Genomic DNA, 11,487 nt, shown 5'->3' on the forward strand with positions numbered 1-11,487 from the left:
GATTTATAAAACCATTTGCTGCCTGGCTCTTAGGAAATATCAAGTCTTTGCTTCTCGCAGGACTTCGGCGGGGTCTTGGGAGGACCAGATGAGTGATGCTGCGGCCCCAGAGAGCCCTCCTCTCTGCTGCAAGGAGAAGGGGTGCTGAGTCCTAGACCAGCGAAGCCATACAGAAACATATAATCCCAGTCCCCCACGGCCGCACCGGAGTCCTCCTTCTCACAAAAATAGGAAGATCGCTCCTGTCTCCACGCTGATCACAAGGGAGATCACGCACCCAATTCCCCATCTGCTTCCCAGGCTTCCTCTGGTGCTGCTGCATTTCTCTGCCATGGTGTGAGACAGGGCAGCGCACTACATGGACTTACAGTGTGTATGGCGTGGCTTTTATTTCCCCTGAGCTCCATCTGCATGGCTTCCACTTCTCCGCGAGTTGTCTTAGATAAGTTACCCTCCCACTTTCTGTCCTTGCAGGAAATCCTGGGACTATTCCCCAACCCTTTGATATTTCATTCCAATGATCAACCTGGGCTTTAGAAGCAAGCAGAGTATGGTGAGCTCGAGAATGCCCATCTAGCACCCCATCCCTGCTCAGTAAAAGAGCCCAGGTTGTGATTCTTCAGAGGAAATGACAATTGAGTTAGCTGTCCTGAAACTCGTGGGAGCTGGGAGACGAAAAGCATTGGCAAACTTCTAGCCTGAAGCACGTGCTTTGCAAAGTAAAGAGGAACCTAAGCAGATGCTTAAATGGTTGCTGAGTTGGGGCAATAATGATGGGAGCTCCTGATTCTACAAGCGAGCTGGAAGAAGTAAGGAGAAAGGGGGCTGTGTCTTAATCTATAATGGGAAAGAGTCACTCCTACAGCAGCAAAGAAGGACCAGACGAGGCCAACACAGACCAGCTGATGCGTGTGCTGTCTGCTTTTAAAATAACCTTTCTGTTTTAAAAGATGAATGCACCGTGTTTTGGTTGATTTAATAACTGTGGCATTCAGCTGTATATAACTTCGTGTGGAGGCATTATGAATATACATGCTGTATATATTTAAGCCAAGGGAGACGCAGATGACTGTTGAATTCCCTGATGAAGCAACTTGTTCCTAAAGTCCTTATTCCTTCCAATTCATTTTAATTGATCACAGCCTGTGCTAAGTTACTTTAATGGCCTCATTATTTGGAGCTTCTAATAGCTGAATTTTAAAAGGAGCATATTTCACAACAATAACTTCAATAAATAAGATCAAAGGGATTCTGAGATGACTGCTGTGGGTTTTGTCCTGTGCAAATATAGACATCTGCTGGGTACATTTTTCAGGAGTCAGGGTTGAGGCGGGTCACGATTAATGCTGCAAGCAGAAAAGGGTGAGCATCCAGTGGCTGGCTTCCAAAAATGATCCAAACTATGGGCAGCAGCTCTGAATTAGCTAGGCTGGTGTTTCTGAAGGCCAAAACGAAATGCAGATAAAGTCATATGGGAATTGAGGGTGTTTCTTTTCAATGTTTTTTAAAATCTTGCTCTGATGCAGGACCAACCTTTGACCAAGGGATTCTCAATCCAATGGCAGACAGAGGTGAAGGCGGCGATTCTCAACCAGGACGTCCTCAGGTGCTGCAATATCCTTTTAAGGGCACGGCAGGATGCCGCACAATATTCGCACTGTTAGGTGTGCAAACGCCTCCACGTGGTTCACAAGATAAGCCCAGAGGTTGCAAACAGGAATCCAGAGCATCCAAACCACCCCAACTTGTTGTGGGTTTTCTGAGTTCTTTGAAACAGAGTCGCTCTGTTATTTTTTCTCCAAAAGTAAGTCAAAAAATGAGTGAAAGCTCAGAACTAGCATTTTTTTCAGGGAAGCCTTGTGTCTTATGACGTTAGCATTAAGAGAAGGGGAAATGGCATACTTATATCAGTATATTCATAGTAAGTATCCACTGAAAGCAGTGTGGCAGATGTGGGTCTTCCATGTGAGAGCCTTGAAGATGATCTTGTTGAGGTATTGTCATGCAAGGGGGGCTGGGTAGAAAAGGCCTGGAAGCAACATGACAGAAACACCCAGGTGGACAAGGATGAGAAGATCAGCAAGGCAGAGCAGGTGTAGGGGCAGCATGAAGCTCAGCAAGGTGGATAAGCAATGAGATGCAGAAATCTTTAGGGGAGGAGCACATTTAACCTGCTCCGCAGTATGCGTGGGTCTCCACAAAGTATATGAATCTCTTCCAGGTCTCAGCTTGAGAGCCTGTCCCTTTAGCTCATGCTGCTCATGCTTGTTCAACTCAGTGTATAGACTTTATGCTTGATTTAAAGGCAGTAGTGACTAGGGAGTGAGAGGAAGGATTTGAAGAATGACTTGAAGACAACATTGTAGGGTACAATGCAGGCAGGTGTCAACCAGTGGTCTCTGATTGGTGGCTTTGCAAGATTTCTTTTTCTTTTTTTTTAATGTTTTCTTTTGTAATGTGCAATCCAGATTATCAGCACCAGCACGGATGCAGCGGAGTGGGGTTACACCTTGCATCAACCATTTAAGTAGCTGCAAGGGTTAGCTTTGGTCTCCACTTAGACCTCAAAGTTGGAGTGTTTCCAGGACATGGATTTGGGCAAGACATTCCTGGCAGATGGGATCTCCCTGAACACCATTTCATCATCTCATCCCAGCCCAGGCTTACAGGTGTCAATAAAGTAAGTGATGCCCAGAGTGTACCCGGGCACTCTGCAATGCCTCCTTCCTTGGGGAGCTGACCTGCAAGGCCTCAACATCTGTGACTGCTCAGCACACAGCACTTGTGGGTGTCAGAGATTGGACTCTGGAGGGAAAAGAAGAGTCAGGAGCCATCTCATGATGCTTCAGGGTAAACCTGGTACCATCCCTTTGAAGAACAGGGGGTGCTGCATGTTATCTGGAGGTGAATTAGTGCTTCAAAGGCTCTTTGCCATCACCTCTCCACAGCTTTTCCAGATGTTTTTAACAGGTGGCCTGGAAACTACCAGGTGTTGGTTTCAGCTGTGAGTTGTGGCATCTTTCTCATGCAATGGGCTAGCTAGTCTGACTCCTGCGTGAACCCCTCTCAGCTCCTAGGGAGTTCAGCTGGTGCTCTGAGGACCTAGCCCTCATGGCATCTTCCTTCACCCGTCTACTTTTCCCACATGCAACACCAGGACAACAATAGTGGCACCAGCTGCTTGCCCACGATGCTGGAGGGAACAACTGGTTAATTCTTGCAAATGGTATTTGAGGCTATAAAACACGGCGTAAGAGATAAATACTAGTGTTTTTAACATGGCATTTTGGCTGGCCCAGGAAGTCTCTGCACGGATAGGGCCAGCAATGCCAGCCATCAATTGAACCGCATGAATCTTTCAGGACAGTAATACATCAGCTTCTGGCTACGTTATGTCCTCCCTTTGCCGTTACCTTGACAAATCACTCAGCTCCGGGGCTCTGCATCACACATTATTTCTGAAATGTTGAAGTCAGAATATTTCTTTGCTGATTGGGCTTCCTGGCTGCTTGCTAAGGATCCTTAGCCCGGCCAGGAAAAGCCGACTGGCATGACCCGGTGGAGCTGGAGAGATGGGTATGGCACACTGCTGTCACTTGGAGCACGGCAGTGAAGGTCTAGACTTTGTCAATGATGCGCCCTTATCTCACTCACACCATTAAATGCTGTTGCTGGCCCAAGTGCTTAAGTCGAGGGGAGGGGAGGGATGGACAGAAAGGGACATGTGTGGAGGAAATGCTGTATTTTCCTGCATACAACACACCCCCAAGTAAGACCTGCATCTTGTTTTTGAAGGGAAGAGTGAAGAAAGAAAGCTCTTTCCTTGAAAACGTGGGTAAGCAGCAGTAAGCATCCGAGCAGCAGCAGCTGCGGAGCTGCTCATTGGGCTACTCCATACTGAACACGTGCAAACTTACGCTTCTGCTGGAGGATAGATCAGAAAGATAAGTGGCAGAAACAGCTGTTACCATATTTCTTTGTTTATAATGCACATCCCAAATTCAAGAAGCTGATTTTTAGGGGAAAAGGGGGTGTGTTGTACACAAGAAAATATGGTACTGAGCCTGAACTGGCGCCCGTTCCTGGAATCAAACTCCTACCAGCCCCCTCCAAAGTTCAGACCAGACTCAAACGTTCAAAATTTGGGGAAATTTTGCAGCTCCGCTCTGCTGCTGTGCTCTGGCACTGGACATGTTATACAGCAACGCCAGGCACTGCCTTAGTGACTTTTTGCCTTCATCTATGCCATGTCTGTCCTTGATAGGATTTTTTTCCATTCCTGCCTTTTTAGAGCTGTCCATTTGTATTAGGCAGAGCCAGACAGCTGCAGCTCGGAAGTGGCCATTTGGTACCTATTATCTGCATCTTTTTCTGCTTTCTCTATGAAAGTGCCCATTATGTTTTCCTTTTATTTCCTAAGGTAGTTGATCGTCACAGGATCTTCCATTATCCTGGAAGACAGGCCAGTCTCCTACCATTTTGGCCTGATTAAATGCACTGTTAAGACAGAGATGGGTCATTGGAGATGTTATCACAGAGATGGGTTTGAGCCACCAATTTTAGCATCCCTGAACTTTCGGAAAGCTGAGGTCAGGATGTCAAGTGCATAGATTTAGAGAGTGGGTCTGTGGACAACCAGCACCAACAGACAATATATCCTCCTGGTGAGGAAGTTTTTCCTAATATCCAACCTCAACTTCCCTTGCTGCAGCTTGAGCCCGTTGCTCCTTCTGTCATCTGCACCACTGAGACCAGTCCAGCTCCGTCCTCTTTGCAGCCCCCCTGCAGGGAGGTGAAGGCTGCTATCAAATCCCCCTCAGTCTTTTCTTTTCCAGACTAGATCCAGTTCCCCAGTCTTTCCTCACCAGTCATGTGCCCCAGCCCCAAGCCACTGTCATTGCCCTCCATTGGACTCTTCTCCACGTCCTTCTTAAAATGTGGAGCCCAGAAGTGCACACAGTGCCAGAAGCAGCCGAACCCAGGCACTGAGCCCTGACAAACCTGAGTCAGTCCTGGGTGTAATCGGAAGGAAAACTGGTGATACCTGGGGATCCTCATTGGTGAGCACTGGGGGCCTATGGGGCTAGCTGCGGGGAGAGGAGGGCGAAGGCTGGCTCTTCGGGCCTTAAGCACATACTTCCCTTTGCTGCAGAGACCAGCCTGCAGTGTTTGAAATCAGAAATAAATTTTACCCCTTGATTAGACTGGTACAGACGGTGGGGGGAGAAGTTTGCCTCCTTCTGTAGCAGGGTTGTGGCCTCTACCTGGGATCTTTTGATTGTTTTTTAATAACTTTTGTAGAAGTAGGACATAGGCTGCCGCGGTCCCCTGGATTTCCCAGTGGCATCTTAGGGTGTTATGTCTGGTGGTTGTGTCGGGGTTGACGGGATAGTTTTGCTAATAGATTATATGCTGGATATGTCTGGGCTGGTTTGGATGGGGCTGACCCTGTCTCAGGCAGGGGTTGGACTGAATATGACCTCTGGAGGTCCCTTCCAACCCCACTTCTCTAGGATTTCTATGACTTTCAGATGAAGTCAGTAGAAAATTATCTCCGTGTAGCGACCTGCTGAAGGCTTCCTACTGCGTTCCCCACCTCTGGCCACAAACTCCAAAGTTACCAGCCTACAGCAGCAAAAACCTTACTGAGCTGCAGCAACAGGAATATTGCAAAAATCTAGAAATCCTGGTTCAGAGATGATAGCTTTTATTAGACCAAGTGAGCAACTGCACAAAAAAAAATACATCTTTTTCTGCAAGCTTTCGAGCTCACATGCCCTCTCCATCAGGCTCAGGGAAAGTAAAAGATGGTAAAAAGTCCCCATATGTAGATTTTTGTATTCTTTTTTGTCTCAGATCAACACAGCTACCAAATACATCCCTGAAACAGCAGTTATATTAACACAAATCCTGGCAAGCAGCTGGGGCCAGTGTGAAATATTAAAAAAAAATGTAATATTCTACAAAACAAAAAAATACTACACATGCAAACTAAGCCATAAAAAAATAATCATGCAGTGTTGTTGCATTGATGTAGTGGCTATTGCCCAGAAAGGCATTTTATACAGCAGAACCCTAAAAAATGGTGGCCCAGATTTGCAAACTCTTCCATACCTTTTTAATGTAACTCACCTGAACAGGGCCACAAAGATGGACACAGAGAGCAAGAATTACCCCCGTGTGTGAAGTTAGTCGTGGATTTATTTTCAGGACTAAAGTATTGGGACCCAATCCCATGCTCACAGAAATCCAGGAGGGGCTTTACCATCGATGGCAGTGAATTCAATACCGATCACCTCCCTTGTGTCCATAGAGCAGCCACGTTTGGGATGTAGCATACACAATAACCCACCTGAGAGTGGGAAGGGAGACAGAAATGATATCTAGCTGCCGCTGTGCAATACAGGAGGCAAAGTGTGCAAAGAGCAACTTGCAATATCATACCGTCTCACCTCTGATTCATTATGAGGACGTGGAGGTTATCTCGTCAGGTATCGACCTTTTGACAATGACCCAATGTTGTTTCTTTCCATTTAAATATCGGTAATGAAAGACAGGTACATGCAGATTCCAGGTGTCGTGCAGAAACATGTATCAGAGGAATATCATAGACAAAGTTTTCTGCTTTTTCCAAAATCTCTGCATAACGGGGAGATTAACATTTTTAAGTGATTAAAAAAAAAATCCCTATGTTAAAATTACAATAATTAACTCCGACATTGCATGTAATATCAAGAGAAAACTTTCTTATTATGTGTGTTGTCTTTAATTATAATTTAAAGGTTTTAGAAGGAGAAATTAATTATAGTTTTTATCCCAGGCTTGGCAATGCTGAAAACATGAAGCTGATAGACGATGCTCTGGAGAACATCGTACCCGCCGTTCAATTAAAAATGTCATTGAAGAGGCCTGAGAGGTAGCTAGTGGCATTATTCTGAAGTCAGGCAGAGGGCAGGGGAGGTTTGCACCTTCTAGACCAAGTCAATCAGAGATGTGTAGCATAATCTTTCACAAGCCTAATCTCACTTCAGCATAGCTCAGCCCTCTGACTAGTTGCTTAGATTTCCATACCTTGATAGTCCCTTGATGCTACAAGCAGGATGTAAGACTAATTTCTAACTCGTGTACAAACGATTGTGTCTTCTAGCAACCCAAATTTAAAATGCTCAAGTCACAATACCTTGCATTTTTAGAGCACCACTCTTCTGAGGGTCTTATCAGCATTAATTCCTCTCCCTGGGATGGGTACAAGCACTATTCAGGGGCAAATCAGCAGATAACACTTTTCAAGGTGATTTGAAAAACATCTGAATTGCCACCGATTGGGGCAGACCATCTAGGTCCATCTTGCCTCCTGTATCGCACGGCGGCAGAGAGTGGAGGCTGAAAGGGAGATTGAACTGGGTCTGAGCAGGGTTTTTCCCCTCTTCGCTCTCTGCTTTGCAGCCTCCAGCATTTAAGGTCCAGGATGTTGTGATGCAGAGGTTGTGCCCCTCGCTCTCTGCTCAATAGCAACCGATGCCCCTTTCCTCCAAGCACGAGTCCGATCCCTTGGTGCATCTGGCTTGGACCATACCTGGTGGCAATGAGTCCCATGCTGTAATGACACACTGGGTAAAAAAAGAACTGCCTTTTGTTCATTTGAAACCCGCTGCCTGCTCATTTGATATTGTGTCCCCTCCTTGTATTGAGAGAGGGTCAATAAGAAATCCCTATTGACTTTCTCTTCACTATTTAGTATTTTGTAAAACCTTCTCATGTCCCCCTCAAGCATCTCCTGTCTAAATTGAATAGACCTGGCCTCTTTAATCTCCCCTCATAAGCCCCTCCACACCCTTGATGATCCTCATTGCCCTCCTCTGCACCGTCTCTAATTCTTCTATATCCTTTTTGAGGTGTTGGGACCAAAACTAGGCACCGTATTCAAGGTGTGGATGCACCATTGATTTATAAAGGAGCATGATGATGCTTTCTATTTTATTCACAATTCCCTTCTTAATAATCCCGAACATGTTGTTAGCCTTTCTGATGGCTGCTGAGCCCTGAGCTGATGCCTTTAGTGAACTGCCCACAGTGACTCCCAGATCTCTTTCCTGGGTGGTAACAGCTAATGTGAAGCCCATCATAGCATAGGTAGAATTTGGGTTATTTTTGCCTATGCCCAGCATTTTACACTTACCTGGGGGGTTTTTTCATTTTAATTAGTTCATGGTGACTACAAGCTTTTGGAAATGTGCTACTCTGCTGATGGAGGCCCTTTGAGATGTTATGGCAAACAGCAAGGGAGTTTGCCCTCCGTATTTGTTGACTTGACAAGCAAGATCAACGCTCGGGATCTCGATATCATGCTGTTAGGTGGGAGCGCGTGACACAAAAGTATAGGTACACGCACAAATGCACATGCAAAAGTACCAGTGTAGTACAATGGTGGAGTTGCTGGTTTCTGTTCTGCCCTTTGTTTCCATGTTGCTGGTTTCTTGGAGGGTCTTGATCTTCCAGATGTTGGGTTTTGTCCCTGGTTCTGGGAGTAGATCTGTGGTTTCAGGGAGGGTCAATGCAAGGCGGTGGTAGGGTCATTAAGTTGATGGTCCGGTCATTCAATAGGAGCTATTTTTAGACCTGCTACCATTTCATCTCAAGCACTTTCATTCTCTCTCATTCATCCAGGGAACCAATTGACATAGGAGGGGTAGGTAGGAGTCACAATAACAACACAATTACAATAGGGTCTGCCCAGGCAAGATGGAGACTTAATATTACTCTGGCTAACTTAGAAAAACAGGCCTGAATCATATAATATCAATATAAGATAGTAAACATGGATAGTAAGAATAATGATCACACAATAAAAAGTAGTAAAACTCAATACCAAATTAGCAGAACACTGTTTACAATGATACAAGGACAATATAAAAGGGGTTTGTTACAGTAAAGGAATACAAGAGCTTATCCTATGTTTTAGCTTAATTATGACTTATCACAACTACTTGTAAGGAAGAGAGAGGGCAAAGAGAAAGTCAGAAATGTTTGGAGAAGAGAAGGGAAAGTATTTGTAAGTTTAAAAATAAGAAGGAAGAAAAACTGGGGGATTTGCTACATATTGACCTCTCTAATCAGAGTCATTTCTTGGATTGGAGTTACTCCCCTGGAAGGAGGCACTGGGGTTTGCTTATGATTCCTGAAAGGGGGGTTGCTTGTGTGCTTGCTGTCTCTTACCATCTCTGTTCAGGGACTGGGCTATATAACATAAGCTACCAGAAATAGTGACCTCAGCTCCAAGGCATGGATTTGTCTTTCAGGAGGTACTTGGCTTACTGTCATCCAAGTGAAGGGCACAGTATTAACACATCGAGTCTGCAGCTAGGGGAAACTGAGGCACAAAACACGTTCCTTCCTGCAACCTTCTCGTTGTCTTCTGCAGCCGCTTGTTTCTAAAAGGTCAGTGTCCATTCGTTTAAAGTGCTGACCTTGCATTTGGCTGTATGCCTGCAGGCCTCCAGGTCTGTATTGAATCCTGTAGATTTTCTTCCTCCTTTAAGTTAGGAGCAGTATTAAACTCCTTTTGAAACAGGGCAAAAACCCAGGCTAATCCCACTCTGACTGTGCTGTAGAGTTGGTTTCTTTTGAGTCTGGCACATTCAGCGTAGTACTGTCACTTTAATTGTTAAGCACATCACTTTTATCCCCCACTCCCAACCATTCATACCATGAAGTTAATTCAAGGTGAGATAAAGGCCAGAGACCAACCTAGATCAGCATGCTAGCATACTTATGGCATGCCAGCTTCTGCAGCCAGGGATGCAGTTGGCACCTTGATCCCCAGTCTTTGATACTGTGGCTGGAATGACCAGGTGCCCATTTTACAGAAGGGTTGACTGAGGATGGTGCTGGCTCAGTGCAAAGCAAAGCTCACTTTCTCAGCTCTGGAGTGGGCTGTAATGAAGCCCCTGAGTGACATAAAAATGACACTTAACATCAGATCAGGTCATTTCTGTACTGCAAGAAACTCAGGAACTGCAAACAGTCTCTCTCACCCCGTGTCCTCTTGAAGCCATTACCTGATTCTGAGTTGACCCAGCATCCCGTTCTGTAAACAGAAACCATGTTCAATAATGACTCCTTATCAGTCAGCTGGGGTGGGTTTTACAAGTCATATAATATCCATCACAAGGCTAATTAAATGAATTAAGGATTTCTGTTGCCAGTTACAAGAGATCTCCAGAACATTCCCAAAGCCATTAATTTGAGCTTATCTCCATCTATTTGTATAAGTTGGTTAAGCTTCGTGGCACTGAAGAGCAAGCTAATATAATCAAATAAAGGTGGCATAATCACATCCTGCTCTCCGCTGCAGAATTAATAAGAGGGTTGCAGCTCCGGCTTCGCGGTTAGCTGAGGTTTGGAGGAGGTTTGCTGAGAAGCCGGCATTATCACCTGGAGCGCGCCAGTGAATTTTTGTAACTCCCCCTGTTACAAGATGTATGCTGGTACGAGAGAAGACAGTTCTCAACTCTGAGATCATTTGAACTGAAAGATAGGAAGACCAGCCACAGAAGTCAGAGCTGGGAAAAAGGTGAGTACTTTCTTTCCAGCAAACTTTCAAGTTTGCAGATGACACCAAGCTGGGAGGAGTAGTGGATACACCGGAGGGCAGGGCTAGGATTCAGAGTGACCCGGACAAATTGGAGGATTGGACCAAAAGAAATCTCATGAGGTTCAGTAAGTCTTGCATTTAAGACAGAGCAATCCCCTGCACCGGTGCAGGCGGGGGGTGACGGGCTGGGCAGCAGCTCTGCAGAAAAGGACCTGGGGGGACAGGGGACAAGAAGATGGACAGGAGACAGCAGTGTGCCCTTGGTGCCAAGAAGGGTAACAGCATCCTGGGCTGCATGGGTAGGAGCGTTGCTGGCAGATCAAGGGCAGTGATTCTTCCTGCTATTCAGCCACATCTGGAGTCCTGAGTCCAGGTTTGAGCCCCCCAGTACAGAAAGGATGTGGACACATTGGAGAGAACCCAGTGAAGGACAACCAAAATGGCTGGGAAACAGAACTGGTGAGGAGGGGCTGAGGGAACTGGGCTGATTTAGTCTGCAGAAGAGAAGACCGAGGGGGATTGAATAGCAGCCTTCACCTCCCTGCAGGGGGGCTGCAAAGAGGATGGAGGTGGACTGGTCTCAGTGGGGGCAGATGACAGAAGGAGCAATGGGCTCAAGCTGTAGCAAGGGAAGTTGAGGTTGGATATTAGAAACAACTCTCTCACCATAAAGGTAGTAAAACACTGGAACAGGTTACCCAGAGAGGTTGGGAAATCTACATCCTTGGAGGTTTTGAAGACCCAGGTAGACAAAGCCTTGGCTGGGATGATGTAGTTGGGGCTGGTCCTGCTTGGAGCAGGAGGTCAGACTGGATGGAACAGCCGGAGGTCCCTTCAACCTTCATTTTCTATGCTCCTATGAAACACTAGAGATGTTTCTGAACCCCAGCATC

This window comes from Gavialis gangeticus, unplaced genomic scaffold (assembly GCF_001723915.1).
Source record: "Gavialis gangeticus isolate Ggan-Ray unplaced genomic scaffold, GavGan_comp1, whole genome shotgun sequence".
NCBI lineage: Eukaryota > Metazoa > Chordata > Crocodylia > Gavialidae > Gavialis > Gavialis gangeticus.